Consider the following 7,419-nt stretch of genomic DNA (forward strand, 5'->3'; position numbering starts at 1 on the left):
TCCGGCCTGTGCTGTGCCCTGGGCCCTCACCAGGCTGCTTTTGTTTATTTTCTCGGGGTGAGAAGTTGAAGGTTTTTGTACGTGTACTATGGGACAGGGAAGGGTGGAATTGTTCGTTTCTCGAGGGCTATATATAGCATGTTAGACATGATGTGTATTACTGCGAAGGTGTTTGTCACGGTGTGATGTTCTGAATGTCCTGGAATGGTTTCTCTTTGGTGTGGTTTGATGGTTTTTTGCTTTCTGTACCTGATCTTGTGAAATAAAGTTGTTAAAAGTAAAAAAAAAAAAAAAAAAAAAAAAAAAAAAAAAAAAAAAAAAAAAAAAAAAAAAAAAAAAAAAAAAAAAAAAAAAAAAAAAAAAAAAAAAAAAAAAAAAAAAAAAAAAAAAAAAAAAAAAAAAAAAAAAAAAAAAAAAAAAAAAAAAAAAAAAAAAAAAAAAAAAAAAAAAAAAAAAAAAAAAAAAAAAAAAAAAAAAAAAAAAAAAAAAAAAAAAAAAAAAAAAAAAAAAAAAGTCAAAAGTCTTTTCCTTCTTCCCTCCCACACTTTCCCTCAGTTTGCAACCCCAACTTCTTCTTCCCCCCTTTCTCCCCCCCCTGTTTCTTCCTTTTCTTTAACCCCCCCCTCCTTCCCTTGTTCAGTTGCTTCCATCTCCTCCATTTGCTCTGCCCACCCCTTCCCTTTCGTTTGTCCGGCCATTTGCCCCGCTCCCAGTACCTCCACCATCCCCCGCAATTGTTGTAATGCCGTATGCCCACCCTTGCCCTCTTCCCCTTTTCCCCCTCCTTCTCTTCTGTCTCTAACTCCTCCTCCACCAGCTCCATCACTGCCTCTTCTATCTCCTCTTTCCCCTCCTCCCCATCCGCGTTTCTTCCACGACCATGTCCTCCCTCTCTTCCCTTACCCCCAGCTGTTCCTCCTCCTCCATTCCTCCCTCCTTCCCTCTCCGCTTCTCTCGATGCCCCGCCATCCATACTTTATTAGCATATGACGAGGGACACGTTTGCTGTACGTGCCCCTCTTCCCCGCAAGCTTTACACACGAAACTCTCTTTACAAAATTGGGCCGTGTGTCCCATCCCCCTGCACCGATAACAAATAGTCAAATGACAAAACGCCGCCAGGTGCCCTGCTTGCCCACACCTGTTACACAATTTAGGTTGGTCGAAATAGGTCAAGTAACCTCTACAGGAACCAACTTGCACAGCTGAGGCCAAGTGCTTCACAGCCCCCGGACTCCCCACCTCCTCAAGTAAAACCACCTTTGCCCTCCATGCCCCCATCCAAATCCCCCACCGGTCACGCTCCTTTTCCACAAACACTACCCTCTGTACCCTCTGCTCCAGCCAGAATTTCATATCCTCTTTATCCAACCTGTCAGTAAACATCTTAATATACAGACTCCTCTCCCGAGCCTTCTGTCCCATATCGAAAACCAACCCCTCCAATTCCCCCTGCTTTAATGCCTCCTTATGTGCCTCCCAAAAGGCGGCATAGCATTTCTCGTTCCCGAAGGTTAAATTCCAAACCATCCTGCTATCGAACGCCACCACACAGTCCAACTGGCTGGCTCTCCTGCGGGCGGGAAAGCCACTCTGGCTTTGGTCGTCGGCGGTGACGACGCCCAATGAACGCAGCATCTGGTCTTAAGCGGGCTCGCAGGTCGAGCCAGAGGGTGAGAGGCACGGCAAGAGGCTGCAAGGCCTGCCTGCCAGTAGCCTGGAAGGCCCCGGCCTCCCCGACCCACCCTCCGGGCGCCGCTTCAAGGCCCGCGGCGGGCCCCTGGGGGATGGGCGGGCTCCCGGCCCGCCTGCCCAGGCCCCGCGGCCCCCGGCGGGAGGCGGCAGTGGAGCAGTGCTGCCTGCCGAGCAGGAGGGCGCACACTCGCTCGCTTGCTCCCCTGCCAGTGTGCTGCCCGCCCGGCGGCAGCCTTTTGCATAGGGTCTGCCCCCTGGGGTCACCCAGGGGCCACGGCCCCGCCCCTGCTGCCGCTGCTTTTGGAACCCAGAGAGGCGGAAGAAGGCGCTCCCCCGGAAGGGGGGCGGGCACCGGGCCTGGAGGTACTGCAATACTGGGCCGATGCATGGAGGGGCTGGAGCAAGCTCCGAGGCCCGCTCCCGGCACCAAAAATGTGTTTAATGCGTCGGTCCTCACATCGAGGACGTATCAGCGATTAAACTGATAAGAACAGATTTTTTTTTTTTTTTTTTTTTTTAAATAAAACAGGTTGATCCATAGCCATCCTTAACGCAAACACCCTATGTCTTCCCAACGCTATACAAAGCTCAAACTGACGCCATCTTTAACGCAACACCCTGTGTCTTCCTGACGCTATACAAAGCACAACCCAACGCCTTCTACATCTTCATTCAACTTTCACATTTCCCCTCCATTCTTCTTACAGTCCTACTGCAAAACCCGACACATTCCTCCCCCCCCCCCATTCCTCTTCCCCTTCTCCTTTCTCTCATCCTATCTGCTACCTTTCCTTCTATCCCCTCTGTCCATCCACATCTCCCCTGCTACCCTATCCCTGCCGGCTCAAATAAGCGCCTCCACCTTACCCTGTGCCACACCGCCCCCCCCCCCCCCTTTAAACCTATCCTGCCCACCTCCCCCCCCCTTCCTCTATATATCCCTTTATCTCGTACCACCCTAATTGTAAACATTCCCTAGTTGTGAAAAATAACCTCTTCCTAACCAATAAACACCTTATTTTCCACAGTGCCACTCTCACCCCCATCAAAATAACCTGCATCTCCCAAGTCCTTTTCCCCCCCTTCCACTAATCCGTATAATGCCCCTTCATACAAGATCCCTTCCACCCACCCTAGCTCCCTCAAAAATTTCCCCACCCTCCCCCACATTTTCCGTGCATAATCACATTCCCAAAAGATATGGTGTACTGACTCTTCCCCCTGACACAACTCCTGTGGACATACCGGTGACCTTACCAATCTCCATCTATATTGTATTTCCCTTACCATCAATACCCTTCTAACAACCCTCCACCCTAATTCCCTATGCCCCGGTTCCCATCTCTTCTCTACCACCCCCTTCCATACCCGCCGTACCTGTACCCACGAAAGTTCCCCCACATCTGTTAGCCCATCCTTCCCCCTAATCATTTTCAACATCTCCCTTGCATTTTGCAATCCCTCTCTCCCCAACCCGCCCAATTCCTTCTCCCTAATGAAACTCCCTACTCTCCCATAATGCATGGACGGTTTTCCCGCCCACACCCCCGTCCATCTGTCCCTAAACAACCCCAGAGCCCTCCACAACCTCCCCCCCACAGTACCTCCCAAACTTCCCCGCATATCCTTCCCCCCTCAGTGCTTCCCTCCCCACCCCTGCCACCACATGCCCATACACAAACACCTCCACTTCCGGCACCTCCCATCCACCCCTCTCCCCTTCCTTGTATATTTCTTTCCTTTCCACCCTCTCTACTCCCCCCCCCCCCCCCCCCCCCCAAAAAAAAAGAAGAGACAACTCTCCCTCTGCACCTTCCTGACTTGTGCCCATGACGGGGGATATACCCTCCCCGTGAACAACACTACTGGCAGCAAAAACCTCTTAATGACCTCCACCTTACCACCCAAAGACAATCCCCTAGTGCCCCAGCACCCTACCACTTTCTTTACCCTCCCTTGCAGCTCTTCCCATGCCCGCTTCCCCTTCCCATCCCTATCCAATGTAACCCCCCAAACCCTCAAGTTGTCCCTAATTACCTTCACCCCAAATCCCTCTATCCCCTCCCATTCCCCTTGTACCCACACACTCTTACCTTTGTTCAACCTCGTCCCAGAAATTTCCCCATACTCCCCCACGTGTTAACACCCTCCCTAACGAATATTTATCTCTCACCACCACCGTAATATCATCCATATAAAGCAAAACCTTTACCTTCTCCCCCCCCCCCCCCGGAACTTGCACCCCTCTAATACCCCTATCCCCCCTAATCTTTTGTGCTAAAACCTCCATGCCACACACACACAACCCCGGTGACAGTGGACATCCCTGGCGAACCCCCACCCTAAGCTCCCTTCCCAAACACCCTTTAACTAACATCCTGCTCTGTGCCCCTTCATATACCCCTTTCACCCACCCCACAAACCTCCTTGGCACCCCCATCCCCTCCAATACCTCAAACAAAAACCTGTGCTCCACCCAATCGTAAACTTTCTCCAAGTCTAAACTTCCGATCCCCAACTCCCATTTCCTCACCCATGCATACTCTACAATATCCCTCAGAACCCAGTGCGTCTGGTAAATCTTCCTTCCCTCCACCGCACGTGTTTGTCCTTCCCCCACCACCTGTCCCAACACCCTCTTTAAGCGCCCCGCCAACACCTTCATAAACAACTTATAATCTCCATTTAATAAAGTAATCGGCATCCAGTTTTTCAAATCCCCCCTCTCCCCCTTTTTATATAACAAAATTACTACCCCATCCGCAACCCCCTCCCCCACCATACCCAATTCCGTGATCTCTCTAAACAACATAACCATATCCTCCCCCACCAAGTCCCAAAATTTGCAGTAAAATTCCTTCCCTAACCCATCTAGCCCCGGCACTTTCCCTCCCGCCATCCCTTTCAAACACCCTTCCGCCACCCGCCCCTTTAGCCCCTTCACCCACTAACTCCTCCCTTCCATTATCCCCCTTCCCCCTCTATACAAATCCTTGTAAAACTTTGTCGCCTCCTCCAAAATCTCCTTTGTCCCTTCCACCCATTTCCCCTCCCCTGTTTTAATTTTACCCAGTTCTGCCCTCCCTTTCCTCACTCTTGATGCCAGATATTTGTTCCACCTTTCCCCCTCCTCCACCCACCGTGCCCTCACCAGAAAAACCCGCTCCCGCTCCCCAAACCATTCCTCCACCTTTCGTCTTGCCTCCCTTAACTCCTCCTGGACCTCCCTCCCTTCCCCCGCCCTCCTTAACAACTCCTGAACAACCCTTTGTCTCCTTTCCAATTCCCTCCCTCGCTCGTCTTCTCCCCTCTTTAATGAACCATTCCTTCACCCTCCCTTTAACCATCACCCACCACTCCCATCTTGTTGCAAACAACCCCTGAAGTGTCCTCCACCCTCTGTATAGTTCCCTCAACTCTTCGCACCTCCTCTCATCTTCCACTAATTTCAAATTCAACTTCCATATCCCTCTCCCCCGTTTCCCCCCCTTCCCTACCTCCACCTGCACCCTCAACATTCGATGATCAGAAAAACTCACATCCCCAACCGCTTTCCTCACTCCCCTCATTCCTGGTGAAACAAACATAAAATCTATGCGTGATTGCCTCCCCCCCCTCCCCCCCCTTATCCGCAACACTCCCTTTCAACCCACCACTTCACCTCCCCCCACTTTCCCTCTCGAGCCTTCTTTCCCTTCCCTCCCCATCCCCTCTGCCCACATCCCCGTAGCTCTCGCTAAAGCCACAATGGCCGTCGGGCTTAAGAAACCCTTCTCCCCACTCTCCCCGCCGCTTTCCGGACTCTTCCCTTCTTTCTCCCCCTCACCCAACAACCTTTTTCCCCTTCCCGTCTCCTTCCCCATTTCTTCTTCCCCTTCCCGCATCTTGTCTCCCCCTTTTCTCCCCCTTCGCTTTCTTCACCTCCTTTCCCCCACCACTTTCAGCGCTTTCCCTCTGTCTTGCCAATATCTCTCCACTTTCCCTCCCACGTACTCTCCTTGCCCCCCCCTTCCTTCTCAAGTTTCTTCAGACTCTCCTCTTTTCCCACTTCCCTCTTATCTTCCCCGCTCTCCCTCATACCCACCCCCTTCTTGAGCCCCGGTTATTCCCTCCATGGAGGCTACTGAGGACACGCTGTCCTCCTCTCCCTCCTCCCTCACATCTTCATCTTCCTCCCCTCCCCCCCCCTCGCTCTCCGGTTCCCCCCCCCCGCCCAAGCCTGACCGGCGTACGATATGGGGCACTCCCACGAAAAATGCCCCTCTTTCCCACAAATAATGCATTTCCCCACCGTCATACACACCTGTGCCCTATGCCCCTGTCCCCCGCACCGAAAGCAAACTGTAAAATTGCAAAACGCCGCCAGGTGCCCCTCCTTCCCACAAGTTGAGCACAGCTTGGGCTGCCCAAAATAACTAACATACCCCTTATTTGGCCCCAAAAAACACATAGAAGACAAATGCTTGACCCCCCCCCGCTCCCCCCCCCCAAATAGCGACACCCATGCCCTCCATGCCCTGTTCCAGATTTTCTATCTATCGAGAATCTGTTCTACCCACATGACCCTCTGCACCTTGCCCTCTAAACATCTCACCACGTCCTCCTGCTCCACCATATCATTAAACAAACGTATCACCAATACTCTCTCCTGTTCCTTTTCCCCTGCCTCAAAACGTATCCCCTTTAGTGCCCCCACCCTCCTCAACTTACCAAGCCGCACCCAAAACTCATCGTAAGCCCCCCTCTTCCAGAACGTAATAGTCCACGCCCGGTTGTTTTCATGCGCGATAACCGCGCTAAGGTCCTTCGCATCCACTCTGCAGTCCCTGAGTAGTATTCTTTCCATAAACTCTGTCCTCTGTAGTCTTGATTCTCCCAAAAATCCCTCTTTCAACAAAGTCGCTTTTATCCTTAACTTTACCCACCGCCGTGGGTCCTTCTCTCCCCACACGGTTCCCGTATTATCTTCTTTTTCTTCACCGCATTCTTCTTCTCCCCATTTCCTCACACTCTCGCCCTGCTGGTCCTGCTGCTCCTTCTCTTCTTTCTTCCCTGCTTGCTCGCCTCTTGCCACCTCCTCCGCTTCCTTTTCCTCCCTCAGCCGCTCCTCCTGCTTCTGGTTTCTGCTTCTCTACCCTCACCCCCTCCCCTGTCACCACCGCTCCCACTTCCTTGCTCCCCTTCTTCATCCTCTCTGCAAAATACTTCCCCCATTCCTCCCCCTCCCCCATCCACGGAGCCCGCGCTAAAAACATCCTCTCCTGCTCCTTCCCCCGAAACCATTCCTCCACTGCCCGCTTCGCTTCCCCCAACTCCCGCTTCACTTCCTTTCCCCCCATCGCTTCCCGAATCAACACCTGAACCTTCCCCTGCAGCCTCCCCAGTTCCTTCCTCTTCTCCCACGCCTGTCGCTTCCCAACTTGAATAAACCACCCCTTGATCTTCTCCTTCATAACCCTCCACCACTCCCAATGAGACTTAAACAGCACCCTTGTTGTTTTTCACCTCTCATATTCCCTCCCAAACGCCCTACACACCCGTTCGTCTTCCAGCACCCTTGTGTTCAGCTTCCACACCCCCTTCCCTCTCCCGCTTCCTCCCCCGACCCTTAACTCTACCCTCAACATCCTGTGATCGCTAAATCCCACTTCCACCACCTCCTTCCCTTCTGCCCCCGCTCCTTCCGAAACCAACACAAAATCGATTCGTGAAACCTTCTTCCCC

General features: G+C 52.2%; 1 non-coding gene across 1 annotated transcript; it reads right to left on the bottom strand.

Annotated features, from left to right (window-relative positions):
• Positions 1-2,036: 2,036 nt before the first annotated feature.
• On the bottom strand, positions 2,037-2,226 carry LOC112548685. Its single transcript, XR_003092316.1, has one exon. It is a non-coding gene; the product is annotated as a U2 spliceosomal RNA (small nuclear RNA).
• Between the last annotated feature and the right edge of the window lie 5,193 nt (positions 2,227-7,419).

This window comes from Alligator sinensis, unplaced genomic scaffold (assembly GCF_000455745.1).
Source record: "Alligator sinensis unplaced genomic scaffold, ASM45574v1 scaffold443_1, whole genome shotgun sequence".
Lineage (NCBI taxonomy): Eukaryota > Metazoa > Chordata > Crocodylia > Alligatoridae > Alligator > Alligator sinensis.